The sequence below is a fragment of the Equus przewalskii genome, chromosome 22, assembly GCF_037783145.1.
Source record: "Equus przewalskii isolate Varuska chromosome 22, EquPr2, whole genome shotgun sequence".
NCBI classification, from domain to species: domain Eukaryota; kingdom Metazoa; phylum Chordata; class Mammalia; order Perissodactyla; family Equidae; genus Equus; species Equus przewalskii.
This window is the reverse complement of record NC_091852.1, coordinates 33,460,665-33,477,403: the sequence shown is the minus strand read 5'-3', so window position 1 is coordinate 33,477,403 and position 16,739 is coordinate 33,460,665. Positions and strand designations below refer to the sequence as shown.

Genomic DNA, 16,739 nt, shown 5'->3' with positions numbered 1-16,739 from the left:
TGTGTGATTTGTGTCTTTAGCCTATGAAAGAGTTTATTTGAAAGCATGTTGTAAAACTACAAAATGTGAAGCAGATGTTATGTAATATATATATACGGATTACTTAATGCATAATATAATGGGAGCACTGCTGTTTCTGTTAAAACCATTGTTCCTCCCAAGGTGCAAGAAATTTTAATACAGCTATTTCCATGCAGTCTTAAAATGGCTATCTCGAGATATAAAACAGTAAAATAATAGAAAATAAAAGTCAAAGCATAAAAGAAAACATTTTGTGAAATTTAACAAGTATTTGGTAAATGAGTAGCTGTTATCCTTGACCGTCTCTCCATTTCTGAGACCCACCTCGTCAGACCAGGGATGAGGTGATCTTCCTACTTTGTGTGGTTTAACAAATGTTTGCCAAGCGTATTCTGTATATCTGGCACTGAGTTAGTTTGGGGGGAGAGACTTGACAGAGGGAATGTGGGTATGGATGGGGGTCTCCAGAAGTCTCCTGTCTCCCTCCTTAACACTTGTTCTCCAGCCAAGTCTCAGTGTTGATGCTAGTCCAGAGGCTGAATTCAGGGTGGAGGGACACGGGTGTGGGGATGTATGGCTTTGCATGTTCTTAGGAATAAAGAAAAAAAATTGGAGATTTTTTGGCGTAAATGTTAAAAGCAAATTAAGACAAATAATTCTATATTCTTTGCGTTGAAAAGTATGTTTTGAGCATGACACTAAAAGGAGAAAAGATAATTTTGACCATTATGATGAAACCCTCGTCAACCCAGATAAAAGAGAAATAACTGGGAAGACACTTGAGCATATATGAAAGAGGGTTAGTACCAAAACACAGATCAACAGTCAGAACACTTTGATGGAAAAATTGGCAAAAGGGTATATGCAGATAACTAAAAAGAAGAAATGCAGATCAGTAAGGCTGCTGTATTAGTTTCCTATGGCTGCTGTTAACAAATTACCACAAACTTGGTGGCATAAACAACACAAATTTACTGTTAACAGTTCTGGACGTCGGAAGTTCGAAATAGTTTTCACTGAATCAAAACCAATCTCTTTGGCAGAATCTAGACGAGAATCGATGTTCTTTCCTATTTCCAGCCTCAAGAACTGCGCTTCCTGCATTTCTTGGCTCATGGCGTCTTCCTCTGACTTCAAAACCAGCAGCAGAGTATTTTCAAGTCACTCTGTTTTCATGGTCACATCACCTTCTGCGTTCTCTGTCAAATGCCTCCCTGCCTCCTTGTTATAAGGATACTTGTGTTTGCATTTGGCACCCACCCAGATAATCCAGGATAATCTTCCCATTTTAAGATCCTTAATTATACTGCAAAGTCTCTTTTCTCATATAAAGTAATATTCATAGGTTCCAGGGATTAGGACCTGGTTATCTTTGGGGGCTATTATCCAGCCTAATACAGATAATATTTTATACATGTATGATAGAGCAGTACGTACACACAAATACACACACATACACACACAATTATTTTGTTTGGGATTGTTAGCATGATGGAATTACAGGATATTTATAATTTTAAAAAGTCCCCTTTATACCTTTTTGCATCGTCAGAATTTTTATGGGATATGTTTTACTAATGATCAGAAAAAATAAAGTTACTTTCAATTTGAGAAAGAGAATTTTTTAAAAAAATAGACTTTATTTTTTAGAGCAGTTTTAGATTTATAGAAAAGTTGCGAGGGTAGTACAGAGTTCCAATATACCCTATACCCAGTTTCCCCTGTTATACTCATACATTAGTATTACAATTTATTAAAATTAGTGAACCGATGTCAATATATTATCACCAACTAAAGTCTATGCTTTATTCGGATTTACTTAGTTTTTACCTAATTGGCTGTGACAGTTTCTCAGGCTTTTTCCCTCCTTTTGATGACCTTGAAAGTGTTTTTTTTGAGGAAGATTAGTCCTGAGCTAACATCTGCTGCCAGTTCTCCTCTTTTTGCTGAGGAAGACTGGCCCTGAGCTAACATCCATGCCCTTCTTCCTCTACTTTATACATGGGATGCCTACCACAGCATGGCTTGTCAAGTGGTGCCATGTCTGCACCTGGGATCCGAACCGGCAAACCCCGGGCCGCTGAAGTGGAACGTGTGCACTTAACTGCTGTGCCACCAGGCTAGCTCCAACCTTGAAAGTTTTGAAGAGTACTAGTGAGATATTTTGTAGAAAGAATGCTCCTCTATGGGAATTTGTCTGGTGTTTTTCTCATGGGAAGACTGGGCTTATGGGTTTTTGGGAGGAAGACCACAGAGATGAAGTGCCATTTTCGTCATATCATGTGACGGGTACATACTATCAGCATGATTTATCACTCTTGATGTTGGCCTTGGTCACCTCTAGAATCTGCATAACTTATTTGGCTGTTTGCTGATTTTTTTTTTCTTAGATTGCATCAAGATGGTCATGTCAGATCTCTGTCGAATTGTCATATTTCCTCCAACATTCTCAAAGGAATCTTTTAGCCTTTAAGATATTCTGAGATGGATAAATTAATTTTAGGTTGAACATTTCTTAGAAACGTGTGGTAACTCACCATTTTAGGGATGCCTAAAATTACCTGGTTGGTCTACCTTTTGTAATCTCTCAAAGGTTGTGTTCAAATACAAGTTAGGTCAATTTTTTTCTGGCATATTGTACATTATTCACAAAAAGTATAGCTGGACTTAAAGTTTCTTTTGATATAGGAGAAAAGAATATTAGATAAAAGATATTTATGTTGATGGGAAAGCGTAGGTGTGAAATACACTGTACTAATAATTTTGCACTTGGGCTTGACCTTCCTTGAGAAACCTTGACCTTCACCAGACCAGGTCTCTTACGTATTTCTAAAGCGTCCTATAGTTTTCCTTGGGAGTACAGTACCTGTCTCGTTTGCTATCATTTGGTGACTATCTGGCTTCCCTGCTGGACTGAGAGCTCCAAGGGAGCAGGGACCACATGTGCCCTATCCACTTCTGTATCCCCCGTGCCCAGCGCACAGTAGGCACACCAAAATGTGTTGACTGACTCTCACTGCATATACTGACTCTTGGGAGCACTTTTAGAAATGGGTCACGTTTATGGGTAAATAGTCATAACAATGCTCTGTGAAAAATGTAGTAGACAGCATGTAAAACAATAGTATTAAAGAAAAATGTCTGTCTATGGAGGAACAAGACTAGAAGGAAATAGTGTAAAATGTTAGTAGTGGTTAACTCTGGGTTATGAGATTATGGCTGGTTTTAATTCTCTTGTCTGTTTTCCAGTTCTTTCCAAGGAAAGGTTTCCTTTATAATCAGGAAATATTAGAATACAGTTTCTGATGCCTTTATAATCAGATAAAATGGTGAGCCCCATCATAGGAGTGGTTCAGTTCTCATCTGTGGAGGAGCCCTTAAGGCAGGATGAGAAAGTTGCCAAGTTGCTGACCATCTCTAAACCGTTTTTTGTTTTTTTTTAAGTTTCATCAAAATGAGTTCAAATATTCTTTATCTAATATTAATTTTCAACGCTGTTTCCAGTTGCATGGGTGTGACTGTTAGGTCATATGTGTATTTAATTCTCTTCACTAATTTAACTTTTGTGCATTTAACTTGTTCGATAAAAAACTTGAGAGAATTGATTTTCCCTTATTTCATGTTTGAGATAAGTCCATGGGATATAAAATCCAACTCTAACCTGGGAATATTCACCTGCTCTTATAGTTTCCTTGAAACAAAAGAGGAAATTCATTTTATTCCTCTATTGGCCCTCTTTAGATGAAGGTGAATCCCTGGATTAGGGGAAAAATCATTAAAAGACCTGTAGATTTTACAAATTCAGACCATTTGTATTTTTCTTGTCTGTTTCCCTAGGGTAATTAAACAGTGATGGATTAGAATTAGGCTGCAGCAGAGATTGGGGGAAAAAAATCTCCCGGCATCCCTTCTTGCAGAAGCATCCGCTACGGCAGTGCCTGTAGCTGCCACTTTAACTGACATGTCTTAAATTCTGCCCTGGGATGCTGTCAGCCGCCTCGGCAACTTCTTTTCTTATGCCTGATAATTGAGAGTCTCACTGGAGACCCAAGAAATAAAACAGAAATTGAGGATTTTGTTGGCTTTTAAATTGAGGATTGTCTCTTCTTTTTGTTGGCTTTTAAAAAATCTGGTAGAAGAGAGGGGAAAGGCATCTTCACAGTGGGGCTAGATTCATTCCTCCAAAGTTACAGCTGCTCTAAATCTGTGAGTATGTTGTATTTATTTAGCTGTTCCTGGGGGTATGATTGCAATGTTCACTTTAGATCTGTGAGGATTTAATTTAAGGAAAGCTATGCCAATTAAAAAAAATCGGAGTTAAATTTCGTTGGAGACCTGCAGTTTTTGTTAGTTGACGTTGTCTTCATTAACGGCTTTGGGTCAAGCTTGCCGGGGCTTTCCTCCCTCCCCCACCCCCCTTTCTTTAACCCCCTAAGGGTGAGTGCTGATAGAGGAGAAAATAGCAAATCTTGCTGCGCAGAGGATGCTGTCTTCCCTGGATGCCATGGCTGGTTTATTGGTGCTGCAAGGTGTGCGTGGGGCTGCAGAACAATGGAAAGATGAGAACAGCTCACTTTGTATTCACTGTGTTTATCTTATGTCCTTTGCCGGCTTCGTCATAGGGTTTTGTTTTGATAGTGCGATTAAAACCTTAAAGAAAGATTAAGTACTGTGGCATGCTCTCAGAATAGCGTGGTTCATAGTCATAGACTTCTCCTCTTGCTGTGCTGCGTTGGCTTCAGCCTGTCTCTTTGTAGCAGATTACAGTAAACGGGAGTTACCAGAAAGTGACCTTTGCATGACCACCCTTTACTAATTGTGCATTTGAATCGGTGCCATTTTTTTTTTCTGGTGACGCAGACCCTTTAGTCTAAACATCTGTCCTTAGTCATTGTGTCCCACTTTCCCCTTTTGGAATTCACTGGAGGCTAGAACTGTATCCTTGCTGAATTATTATTGAATCAATTTTGAACATTTTGTAAAGATAGACGTTAAATTTGGCTTCCTACCATAACCCCCATATGTTCTTGATTTGTCTTTGTTAAATAAAAGTGTTATTATTTTAGTGAACTGATTCATATCATTTGGTTACTGATCTTCTTTTATCTTAAAATCACTTTAGCTAAAGCATTTTCTAAAAGTTGATGTGTTCAGAGGTCACTAGTCAGAATACTTTTAAACACCAACTGGTAATAGTCATCTTTGTAGATGCAGAATATGTTTGATTTAGGGTGACTTATTATATGAGCTTTGTGGCTGCCAGGACTTTGGCTCATTTCCTGCAGAGTGAAATAAATCAAGGATTTTAAAAAAGGAACACTCCACCACCCAGAGATCAAACATCTGTTGTTTTTATTTTTAGATATTTTGTCATACCTAAATGCAGCAACTTTAAGTTTAATTAGGAAAGATTCCTAAAAAAAGGAAATTATGCCTTCCCTAGACTTGCGAAAAACTTAGATTCATTCATTCATTTCATTCATTCATTCAAGAAATGTTTACATTTGTTGCAAAGCTCTTGCCAGGCTCTGGGATATGATGCTAAACAAGATACTGTCTCTGCCCTCATGGAGAGGTTATTTTTAGCAGGTGAGGTGGGCATGCGAAAACTACCTGATTATTTCATTGCAATTGTGGTAGTTTTTCAACTGTGGAAGTATAGGTACTTTGTGGCTAGACACATACCAGACATACAAATAGTTGCAACTAATTCTGCCCCAGATCTTCTGAAGCCACAGATCCTTAGAATGCTTGTGTTGGAAAGAGATTTTGGAAATAATGTAATTAGTCCAACAAGCATGTGATAGGCACTGTTAAGTGTTGGTTTTAGATCAGTAAATAAGAAATGATCCCTGCTTTGGAGGAGCTCACACTGTAGTCTAGTGGGAGAGGAAGGGAAATTGGTTATGTTAGTATATTCTAGTAAGTTGTTGATTCTTTAATGCAATAATTATTGAGTGTCTGCTGTAATGCTGGGGATTGTCATGGGCACTGGCTTGACATCAAGGATAGGGTGGAGAATAAGGCAGAGATCTCCTGGCCTCTGGAAGCTCCTAAGGGCAGTGGCAGAGACGTGACAGGGTGCTATGAGAATGCAGAAAGGGGAAGGGACCTTCACTATCATTTACTGAACATCTGCTGTGGGCCAGGCACTAGTTGATACACTGTGTACATTAATCTTCCCTTCAACCCTGTAAACTAGTTACTGTTACAGCTGTATATTTTAAAATATAATAAAATTTGAGCAGTGATAAAAATTACTGCTTATATATTTACAAGCGAGTAAACCTAGCACAGAGAGATTAAGTAATTTGCTTAAGGTCACACAGGAAGTAAGGGGAGGAGTTAGAACTTAATCCCAGTTGGAACTTGATTTCAAATCTCTACCCCTTCTGGTGGTCCCCGAACCAGGCTGCTTATTAGTTACTTGGGTCCCAGACGGGGAATTGTATTTATCACAGGCTTCCCTGGTGACTGTAGCCACCTAGGTTAGGAACCATTCTTATACTATTTGCTCAGTTTATAGATGAGAAGATGGTGAGGGCAGAGAGCATACATTAGTTAAAATGGGGCCAGTAACTAGGTTTTCTGATTTCCTAGCCACTGTTCATTCCATTACAGTATCTTAGAAGATACTAAGAAAACGAAATCAGAATTGAAACTAAACAACAGACCAAAACCAACCAACTAAATAAACAAAACAAAACAAATAGCAACAAGAGCCTGAATCTGAAAGGTGTTTGGCTAGTCTTGGCTCTGAAGAAGAGTGCCTGGCAGACCCAACCTTCCTGCCCTGCAGCCCGATTCAGAGGTCTCCCTGTGTTGCCTGATGATTGTTACTTGAAAGTGGACTAGTTAGGATTTTTTTTTTTTTCTTGAGGAAGATTAGCCCTGAGCCAGCATCTGCTGCCAATCCTCCTTTTTTTGCTCAGGAAGATTGGCCCTGAGCTAACATCCATGCCCATCTTCCTCTGTTTTATATGTGGGACGACTGCCACAGCATGGCTTGATAAACGGTGGGTAGGTCTGCACCCGGGGTCCGAACTGGTGAACCCTGGGCCACTGAAGTGGAGTGAGCAAACTTAACTGCTGCACTACCAGGCCAGCCACAGGATTTTTTTTTAACAAAATAAATATCTTGGCTTATTAATATTCACTCAGGCACTTATGGTTTATTGGGGGATACAGACAAGAAACTCTGTCATTGGGATGTAGTGGGATAAATGCTGTGGGATGGAAATGGTCAGGGTTCTGTGGGAGCAAAGATGAGGGGTGACCAACCTAATCTTGGGTGAGGGACAGGAGTCTGGGGAGATGCTGACCTGGTAGGTCTTTCTGGAGGAGGAGATGTCTGAATTGAGGCAGATATTGCTAGATACTTGGAGCAATTAGGTATTAGGTATACCAGGAGGGTTTATTAGTAGGTGCAAAAGCCCTGAGATATGAGAGACCATAATAGGAGAGGAAAAACTTTCTGCCCTCTTAGGTTCATTCCCTGGGGCCCTGCAAATTAAATGGACAGAAGACAGATTGGCAAGAGAAAAGAGAAATAAGTTTAATTACATTTATATGCATGAGAGTTCACAAATGTGCCTCAAGGAGGTGGTTAGAATTTGGGGCTTGTGTACCATGTTAACAAAGGGTGATAAAGTATATAGAAGAGTTTAGACAAGAAAAGGGTTTTGGGCTTCTGGGTGGGGGTGAGTTATGGGAAGGTGACTAGGAAATGTAAGTCAGGATTGTTTAGTAGGGTTTATTATGCAGATAAGAGTCCTCTCAGGTGATAAGATTTATCTGTGGGTAGTTCTCTTCTTGGTGTGTGTGGGGGGGCGCCTTTACAAAGGGAAATTTGTGCCCTGCTTTTAGACAGAAAGCGGGAGGGCAGAGAGCTAATTACCTTCAGCTCAAAACAACGTTTATGTCAAAGTGGCATATTTGGGGGTGATGTGCTCTGATCCCCTTCACTGTGATCTCTTCAGGGTTTCTGAAGAAGCGTGGGAGGCCTGCAGCTCTAGTGAGGAGAGGCTGGTCAGAGGAAGACAGATGCCGGGGGTGCCTTGCTAAGGAGTTGTGGTGAGGGCAGTGACAAGCCACTGAAGTGTTTTCATCGTGAGGATTACATGCATTTGTATGTGGACGGGACTCCCTGGCCACAGTGTGGGGATTGGGAGAGGGGAAGTGTGTCTCAGCCCTATAATATGACACCCTGCTGGTTCTGGCTCTAAGGCTCTGGCCAGAGTTATTAATAATTTAGGGCCTAAATAGGCTTTTATGGCTTAGGTTGAGAATGTAACATGTGTTTACATATATATATATATATATATATATATATATATATATGTACTGTGTGTGTATATATGTATACATGCATGTATCTACACACGTAACATGCATGTAGATAGATATTGATACAGATATGCATCAGTCAATATTTTTATAGGAAATATGTTTTGATTTACAACCCACTGACTCATAAACAAACTTATAGGAAATAACCCACACATGACTTGTATGGTTTTACAATCTCTCAGTTTTTGCATCAAATCTCTCCTTTGCTTAGCAGAAGGCTCTGAGGGCTGTCACGAAATAGGGCAACTTGAGGCTCTGTGTGGTTTCCTGCACAAAGCGGTCAGGGAGGTTTCGTACCTTTTTGCTGTGTCATCATTTGCATATCTTAGTGGAGAAGAAATGAGCTAGAATCTTTTTTAAATGTCTTCTGTGCCAGGCCCAGTACCTATGCTAACTCATCTTCGTATCTTCAATGACAACCGTGTTTGTTGGCCTTGTCGCTCCCCTTTTACAGATGACGAGGACGAGGTGCACAAAGGTTAAATGAGTTGCCCAAGGTCATTCAGAGCTGATGGTGAGTCCATTGTGATAGAAGCTGGCAGATCTGAGCTCCGTGAAGCTGTTAGCCAAAGGTTGACTGGGGAGTATAGGCAGCCCCCCCCCTCCTTTTTTTAAAAAATACAGCCACAGTGCGTTCCCAGGTATACGTGCCATGAAAAATGCTTAGTTTTTTTAGCCTCATGCCCAGAGATCTTCTTCATGTTTTGCACTTGCTTTCCACTTTTTTGACACCACGTTTACACTTGTTTCTTTGCCTCCTTTCAGAAAGGGCAGGATTGCATCTATGGGCAGAGTCCAGGAATGTGAGTTGGATGTGCATATCACGCATGGTTTACTTTTCTTTTGATATTTCATCAGTCCACAGGTGTGGAAAGTCTTTCTTGGCCATTCAAGTGGTATGAATGGATTTCTTTGGTGATCGTTTTGGATTAGTGGGTTTTAGAATATCTTATTTCAAGTCACTACAAGTGACTGTATTTTAGAAAACAGGCAAGTATGGGACCAAGACTTGAATTTCTCTTGTGATTTGGGGCTGTAGGCATTGTCGTCTTAGTTGGTGGGTGGGGCAGAATTTGAGCCTTTCTGTGATCCAGCAAACCAGGCCTGATGTATAGCATTTATATGCCATCACCTCTCCTTAATTTAGTTTAGCATTTTGTTTTTGTTTTTGTTTTTTAAAGTAGTAGAGGCCCTGTATAGCAAAACCATTTTGTGTACCTGCTTCATAGCACACGCTGAATAAATACAGTACAACAACAGCGAAAGCAGCCACACATGGAAGAGCTAAAGAAAATTAAAACTTGTGGCTTAATTCCTTGAATATTTAGATGCTTCCCCGTCTGTTTTGCTTGTCTTACCTAATAGATGGTTGTGGGGAAAGCCGTTGTATTTACTGAAAGCTGCTTGTTTGTGAATGAAGGTCTCCGTGATAGTATATTCATGGGTCCTTTGCGTGATCTACATATGTGACATGACGTGCCAAGTAGCTAGACTTGTATGTGGCACGAGGGTGCCAATGTAGAATCAATAAAAATGTCATTCAGTCATCAAAAACTCACTGAGCATCTTTGGGCTATGACAAAGAGTTCCTGTCCTAAAAAGCTCCTAATATATTCCCCACTACTAAAAGTAAACCAATAATCCTACTGTGATGAATTTTAAATTCTGACTGAGGAACCCAGAGGATAGTTACATTATCTAGCCTGAAAAAATGACTTTTGGGCAGCCTTTATTTTTTTCTTTCCCTCATGGACGGCGAGCCAAATGAGAGGAAAACTTGTTTTCAGCATTACTTTTTAAAAATTTCCTTTTCCTAATCTTTGTTTTCCGTTGTGAGGTTTTAAAGGAAGGTAAACAACCTTCCTCCTCACTTCAGTGTGACACCGAAGACTTGCATTTGCTCTGCATCCTGAAAAGGTCTGCATCCCTACTTTGAGGGATGGACGGAAAATGGCAAAGGGCCGCTAAGTGGCCTCTGCCTGGTGACGCAGGAAGTGCCGAACTGCTGAGCAGCAGGGATGCGATGGTCGATGGTCGGTCTAATGGGAAGTTCTTGGCCCCAGTCACTTAAACTCTTTTAACAACGTCAGCACCACTTTTATGCGATGTTTCAGTTTAAAAAGTTTTTACAGAACGGAACGCATTTCCTCCTCCCAGCATCTCTGTGAAGTAGACAGAGCAGGTATTGTTTAGCCCTCCTCTGGCTTTTTTTGTGTGTATGCTTTCTTTTCCCCATTTTTTAAAATCGTGGTAAGCTACACATAACGTAAACTAGCATCTTAACCATTTGTGAGTGTACAGCTCACTGGTGTTATATGCATTCATAATATGCAACCGTCACCACCGTCCATCTCTGAAACTCTTTTCATCTTGTAAAACTGAAACTCTATCCCCATTAAACAATAACTCTGCTCCCAGCTCTCCCCAGACCCTGGCAGCCACCATTCTTTCTGTTTCTATGATGTCCATCCCTTCTCTCTTTTTGCAGATGAGGACACTGAGGCCCATGGAGGTGAGCAAAGGGTCCAAAGTCACACTGCTTGCAAGCGACCAGCAGGCCTAGGCTAGAAAGCCGGCTTTCTGCCTCGTGTCCCAGCTTTCTCCTAAGTCACACTACAGTAGGGTGGTGAGAAAGGATAATTAATAGATTAGGTAGAAGTTTTCTGTTAGAAATAAGAGAAGCTTTTAGTAGGGAAGAGATTTTTTAGTTGAAAAAAAAAAGCCAGCAAAATGAAACAGGAGCTGTATGAATCTCTTGCCAATCTAACATTCCATTGTTTTGTGTTTTAAATAATGTAAAGGAGTACAAGTTGTTTTGCCTAAGGCAAGAATTTGGAAGGATACAGGCTCTGGTTTTAGTTTGCACTCTGTCTGATTTCTGTGTCTATGGGCAAGAAAAGCAGCCTCTATGGGGTAGTTTCTTTTTTCTGTCAATACAGTAAGTCCTACCCTCCATTTTCTTAGTGAGTAGGGTCTGAGGCACGCTTGGTATTTTATATGGTAATGACCTGTTTTTCTTTTCAACTGTTCTCACTTTGTTCTAGGACTCTCATCCCCATTGAGGATCGAAAAAAACCTAAGTTATTGATGAAAGATTACATCATCTGTTCAAATTTCAAACAGTCTCTTTTGGAGTGACTCAGGTTTTCTTGGAGGGTGAGAGAGATAAATGCCTGTTCAAGTTAAAATTTAAACTCTGTGTCGGGCTTGCTTCTCCCTTCTCGAAGGTTCCTCCTCCCTCTGCTCCTTCTCAGATGGCATGTGGGTGCAGGAAGCAGTGGGGTAGTGATGGAGCCGTGCAGTGGGTATTGCTCTCTGGTCGATGGCCTCATCCAGGTGTTTTTGCGTTGACCTCTGTCCTTGCTGCCTTTGCCACTGAAACACCTGTGACAGCTGGACCTGTGACAGCTGGACCTGTGATGGCTGGCCGATGACCCCGAGGGCTTGGCATTCTCCACTGACGCTGGCTGGTCCACAGGTACCCAAGGTCCAGCGGCCACTCCCATTTGATCCCTGTCTCTGCCCCTCATTGCAGGATCATCTAAGCTGTCTTTTAAACAAAAAAAATTCTTATTTTGCAATAGTTCCAAATTTAGAGAAAGAAATAAAACACTAATACAGAGAACTTCCGTGTACCCATAATCCATTTTTAACATTTTGCCACATCTATTTTATTCTTCTCTTTCTGTAGACACGTTATTATATATTTTCTGAGTCATTTGGGAGTAGGATGCTGCTCCAGAGAAGGTGATCTAGAAGGATGAATCAGAACCTTCCAAATGATCAGGGGAGGGAAACGTCTCGAAATAGCTTTCATCTTCTTTCCTTTTTTCTGCTTTCATCTTCTTTCCTTTTTTCTGCTTTCATCCATCTCTTCTTTCTTCCAAGTTAAGCTTCTCCACTTCCTTGAACTGTTTCTTCTATTGAACTGTCTTTGAGTCCTTTCTCTTCCTGGCGCTTGGCTTCTCATTGCATTCCCAATTCTTGGTCTTCTTAGAACTGCGTGTCTAGAATGTCAGATGGGCCAGATGTGGTTGGTCTGACCAGGCTAGAGTGGTTCTATGCTCCATTCATTCCTTTGTCCCTTCAGCCAGTCAGTCCATCAGCCCGGGCACTCTGCTGGGAGCTGTGATACAATCCTGCCTTCAGGGAGTTCACACATTGATGCGGGAACAATTATCTATTTAAAAAAGAGCTAATTAAAAGAAATTTGGGACAGACTATCACTTTCCTCATTCTGGATGCATCGCTTCTATTAATACAGCTTAAGTTGGATGAGGGGTAACATCCTATTGTGTTTATAAGTTCACTTTTAAATAATTCTTAAGTTTACTACCATGTTCTTAAGTAACATCTGTTTTATCCTTTTATTCAGTTGGATTTTTGGTCCAATTCAGAAACTTATAATTTATTCTCTCGGATATCATCTTCGAGAGCAGTATGATTTTATGTATCTGGCACCTGATGTGGTGCCTGCAATATGGTGCTCCTAGATGTTTATGAGTGAAAATTAAACTTTAGCTTACTAAATTTAACTCATCCGTTTAGTGCATTATCTTTTTAGATTATGGTCCATTCTCTGCTGTCTTTCCCAGCTTTGTTTTTTCTGCCGAGTTGATTAGCTTGTTTTTTCTGTCTTAGTCGCAGTTTCTGATAAAAATGTCAAATCGGACAGGGTAAAGGGCAGTACCTTTCCAGTGAAGCTGTTGAAACAGTTATGAATCCATCTCTTTGACTGGCCCTGTCACTCCGCATCCTGCGTACAGGGCTGTGGGACACGGCAGACAGCTTGCTGACGTGCACACAGGCTGTGTGTACTGTGTTCTTCTGATCTGCCAAAGATGAAACCGGGGAGCTGTAGAGAGCTCTTGCTAATGCGTGCTCATTGGCATCACTGGGCTTCTTGGGAGGGCCAGCTCCTTCCAATAAGGGATAAATCATAGTTCATTTTCAGCACAGGTAGAAACATTAAAAATCAGGTTGAGATCGTAAATGTATATATAAAGTAATAAATTTAAATGCAATTCAGGAATATAGAATGAGAGTTTTTAGGTTCAAAACTTAAAATAGCATTGAGGCGTGTTATCAATGTAGGAAATAGAAAAGGCAAAATTAAAGAATTCACAACATTTAAGAACTGACTTTTTCAAAGAAGTACAAATTTGGAAGGGGGCTAAAATTACATTAGAAACGCATTAGGGGCCAGCCTGGTGGCATAATGGTTAAGTTCATGTGCTCTGCTTCAGTGGCCCAGGGTTTGCAGGTTTGGATCCCAGGGGCGAACCTGGCGCTGCTTGTCAAGCCACGCTATGGCAACATCCCATATAAAATAAAGGAAGATTGTCACAGATGTTAGCTCAGCAACAATCTTCCTCAAGCTAAAGAGAAAGATTGGCAACAGATGTTAGCTCACGGCCAATCTTTCTCACAAAAAAAAAAAAAAAGAAAAAAAGGAAGCACATTGGGTAGTGATGTAGTCTAACTTCTTCACGTGAAAAGGGCTAAAAATAATATACTGTTCTTGCATATTTTTCAGGAGAACTGTTTTAAGCTATGTATCATATAAAAGGGATGATCAGGGGCTGGCCCCATGGCCGAGTGGTTAAGTTTGTGCGCTCTGCTGCAGGCGGCCCAGTGTTTCGTTGTTTCGAATCCTGGGCGTGGACATGGCACTGCTCATCAAACCACGCTGAGGCGGCGTCCCACATGCCACAACTAGAAGGACCCACAATGAAGAATATACAACTATGTACTGGGGGGCTTTGGGGAGAAAAAGGAAAAAAATAAAATCTTAAAAAAAAAAAGGGATGATCAGAAGGTATTTCCTTCATAATCAGAAGGTATTTCCTTTATAGTCGAATACTTCCTTCACCAATTTGAACTTAAATTGCTCAAAATATATACTTTTTTCTTGATTATTAAAAATAGTGTGTGATCATTTTTAAAAATTTGAAAAGACATAGAAAAGCACAAAGCATACAAAAATCACTCAAGTCCTACAGATAACAGGAAGGCTTAGGGTTGGGATCCAGGAAGCCTTTGTAATGAGTCTAAGCATGGATTATTCAGGGGTGGGATATCTGGCTCATAAATTCACTGGTACCTCATTTAATAGAATACTTGTATCCTTTGTTAGTGCTGGTCCTTTGGCGTTTTCCAGCTTTTCAGGTCTTCCCTCCAAAGGAGCAGGACCAGAGTGGTGAGGAAATGTTGAAATTCCTTTCTTTGGATTCTGAAGGCACTGGTGACAGGCCTGGGGTTGGAATTGACAGTACGATGTTTTTAGGGAGTACGCGCTGATTGCTGGGCTGTTCTTGCTCTCCCAGTGGCAGGAGAATCAGCACCTCTCCTCTTCCTCTGATCCCTGGCCATGAAAATTTGATCTAGTGAGCAGTTTTCTTTAGTAAGAAAAAAGAGCCAATCACATGGTCGATAATATTAAGCAGTAGCTTTCCTGGAAATCTGGTGGTGGTGACCACTAGAGTCCTACGTTCATTGCTCCAGGAGACACCGTTCAGACTGTAGATGATAGAAAGGGCGCTTCCAGGAGCATAACAGTTGGCATATCTACACCCATTTCTTTTCTTCCCTAAAGAGATTTTAACTTTGATGAAAAAGCTTGAAGGATATTAAGTATCCTTAATTTTTGAAATATTTTGAAATTTTATTTCTCTTTTTTTCTTTTTTTAAATGGGCTAGCTTTTATTTCATTGTTCAGGAACATAGCCCATTGTGTTGGATTTACTGGGGAAATTAAATTTGAATTGATTCTGCTCATTATGATTTGAATGAGAGAAAAAGTATAAACAAAGACAGCTTAAGCTGTTCATTTGAAAATACTTCTTTCTACCTAGTGGTTAAAAATTAGAGCAGTATAGGGGCCAGCCTAGTGGTATAGCGGTTAAGTTCACATGCTCTGTTTTGGCAGCCTGGGATTTGCCAGTTCGGATGCTGAGCATGGACCCATGGTTTGGCAGGTGTCCCACATATAAGGTAGAGGAAGATGGGCATGGATGTTTGCTCAGGGCCAATCTTCCTCATCAAAAAGAGGAGGATTGGTGGCAGCTGTTAGCTCAGGGCTAAGCTTCCTCAAAAGAAAAAAAAAATTAGAGCAGTACAAAAATCAATGATAAAAAGACAAATAACCCAATTAAAAAAAATGGCCATGGGGCTGGCCCCATGGGCTACTGGTTGAGTTTGGCACATTCCTTCAGCAGCCTGGGTTCAGTTCCCAGGTGTGGACCTGTGCCGCTTGTTGGTGGCCATGCTGTGGAGGTGACCCACATGCAAAATAGAGGAAGATTGGCACAGAGGTTAGCTCAGGGAGTATTTTCCTCAAGAAAAGGGAAGAGGAAGATTGGCAATAGGTGTTAGCTCAGGCCAAATCTTCCTCAGCAAAAAGAAAAAGAAAAAAGAAAAAAAAGCCAAACAACTTGAATAGAGACATTTCTCCAAAGAAGATATATGAATGGCCAATAAGTATCTAAACAGATGCTCCACATCATTGGTCATTAGGCAAATGCAAGTCAAAACCATAATGAGATACCATCACACCCACGAAGGTGGACAATAACAAGTGTTAGCCAAGATATGGAGAAATTGAAACTCTCATACCTTACTGGTAGGAATGTGAAATCACCAGCCATTTTGGAAGATGTTCTGGCAGTTCTTCAAAATGTCAAACATAAAGTTGCCATATGACTCAGCAGTTCCACTCCTGGGTATATACCCAAGAGAAATGAAATATATGTCCACACAAGAACTTGTACATGAATGTTAATAGCAGCATTATTTGTAAGAGCCTCAAAGTGGAAATGACCCATATATCATCAACTAATGAAATGATAAACAAAATGTGTTAGATCCTTATACTGCAATATTATTGGGCAATAAAAAAGAATGAAGTACTGATGCATGCAACAAAATGAATGATTTTTGAAAACGTTACATTGAGTGAAAAAAGCCAAACATGAAAGACCCAAATTGTATAATTCCATTAATATGAAATTTCCAGAATAGGCAAATCTGTACATATAGAAGGTGATATCGAACCTGAAGTGAGTTCGCTCACACATTGCACAGCAAGTCAATCTCTGACACTGGGTGTAGTGGAAGAAAGTAGGAATTTTATTGTTGCACAGTGCTGAGCAAGGAGAGAGGGCAGCTAATGCTGAAATCTCAAACTCCAAGAAAAGCTATAAGGAAGGGTTTTTATTTGGGGTTTTAGGTAGGGGTGGGGGAGCATATGGCCTTGCTGGTTGGAGCTTTCCCACCAGCCTGTCTTTGGCCTGGAGACTACTTGCAGAGAGGAGGGAGCCCATGACCTTGCTGGTCAGCAGCTTTCCCACAGCCTGTAGATCCTTGTGGGG

At 40.6% G+C, this 16,739-nt stretch overlaps 1 protein-coding gene across 16 annotated transcripts in view; it reads left to right on the top strand.

The window, feature by feature from the left end:
* Positions 1 to 16,739, top strand: part of TTC39B (tetratricopeptide repeat domain 39B) — a 142,719-nt gene that overhangs the window by 51,121 nt on the left and 74,859 nt on the right. For 2 of the 16 annotated variants that reach the window (XM_008536922.2, XM_070589714.1), the window contains exon 1: positions 3,736 to 4,227. The exons of the other annotated variants lie outside the window; for them this stretch is intronic. The gene's annotated coding sequence lies outside the window, so the exon portion shown is untranslated. Of the gene's footprint in view, positions 1 to 3,735; positions 4,228 to 16,739 lie in introns of those variants that run through there. 16 annotated transcript variants of the gene reach the window in all.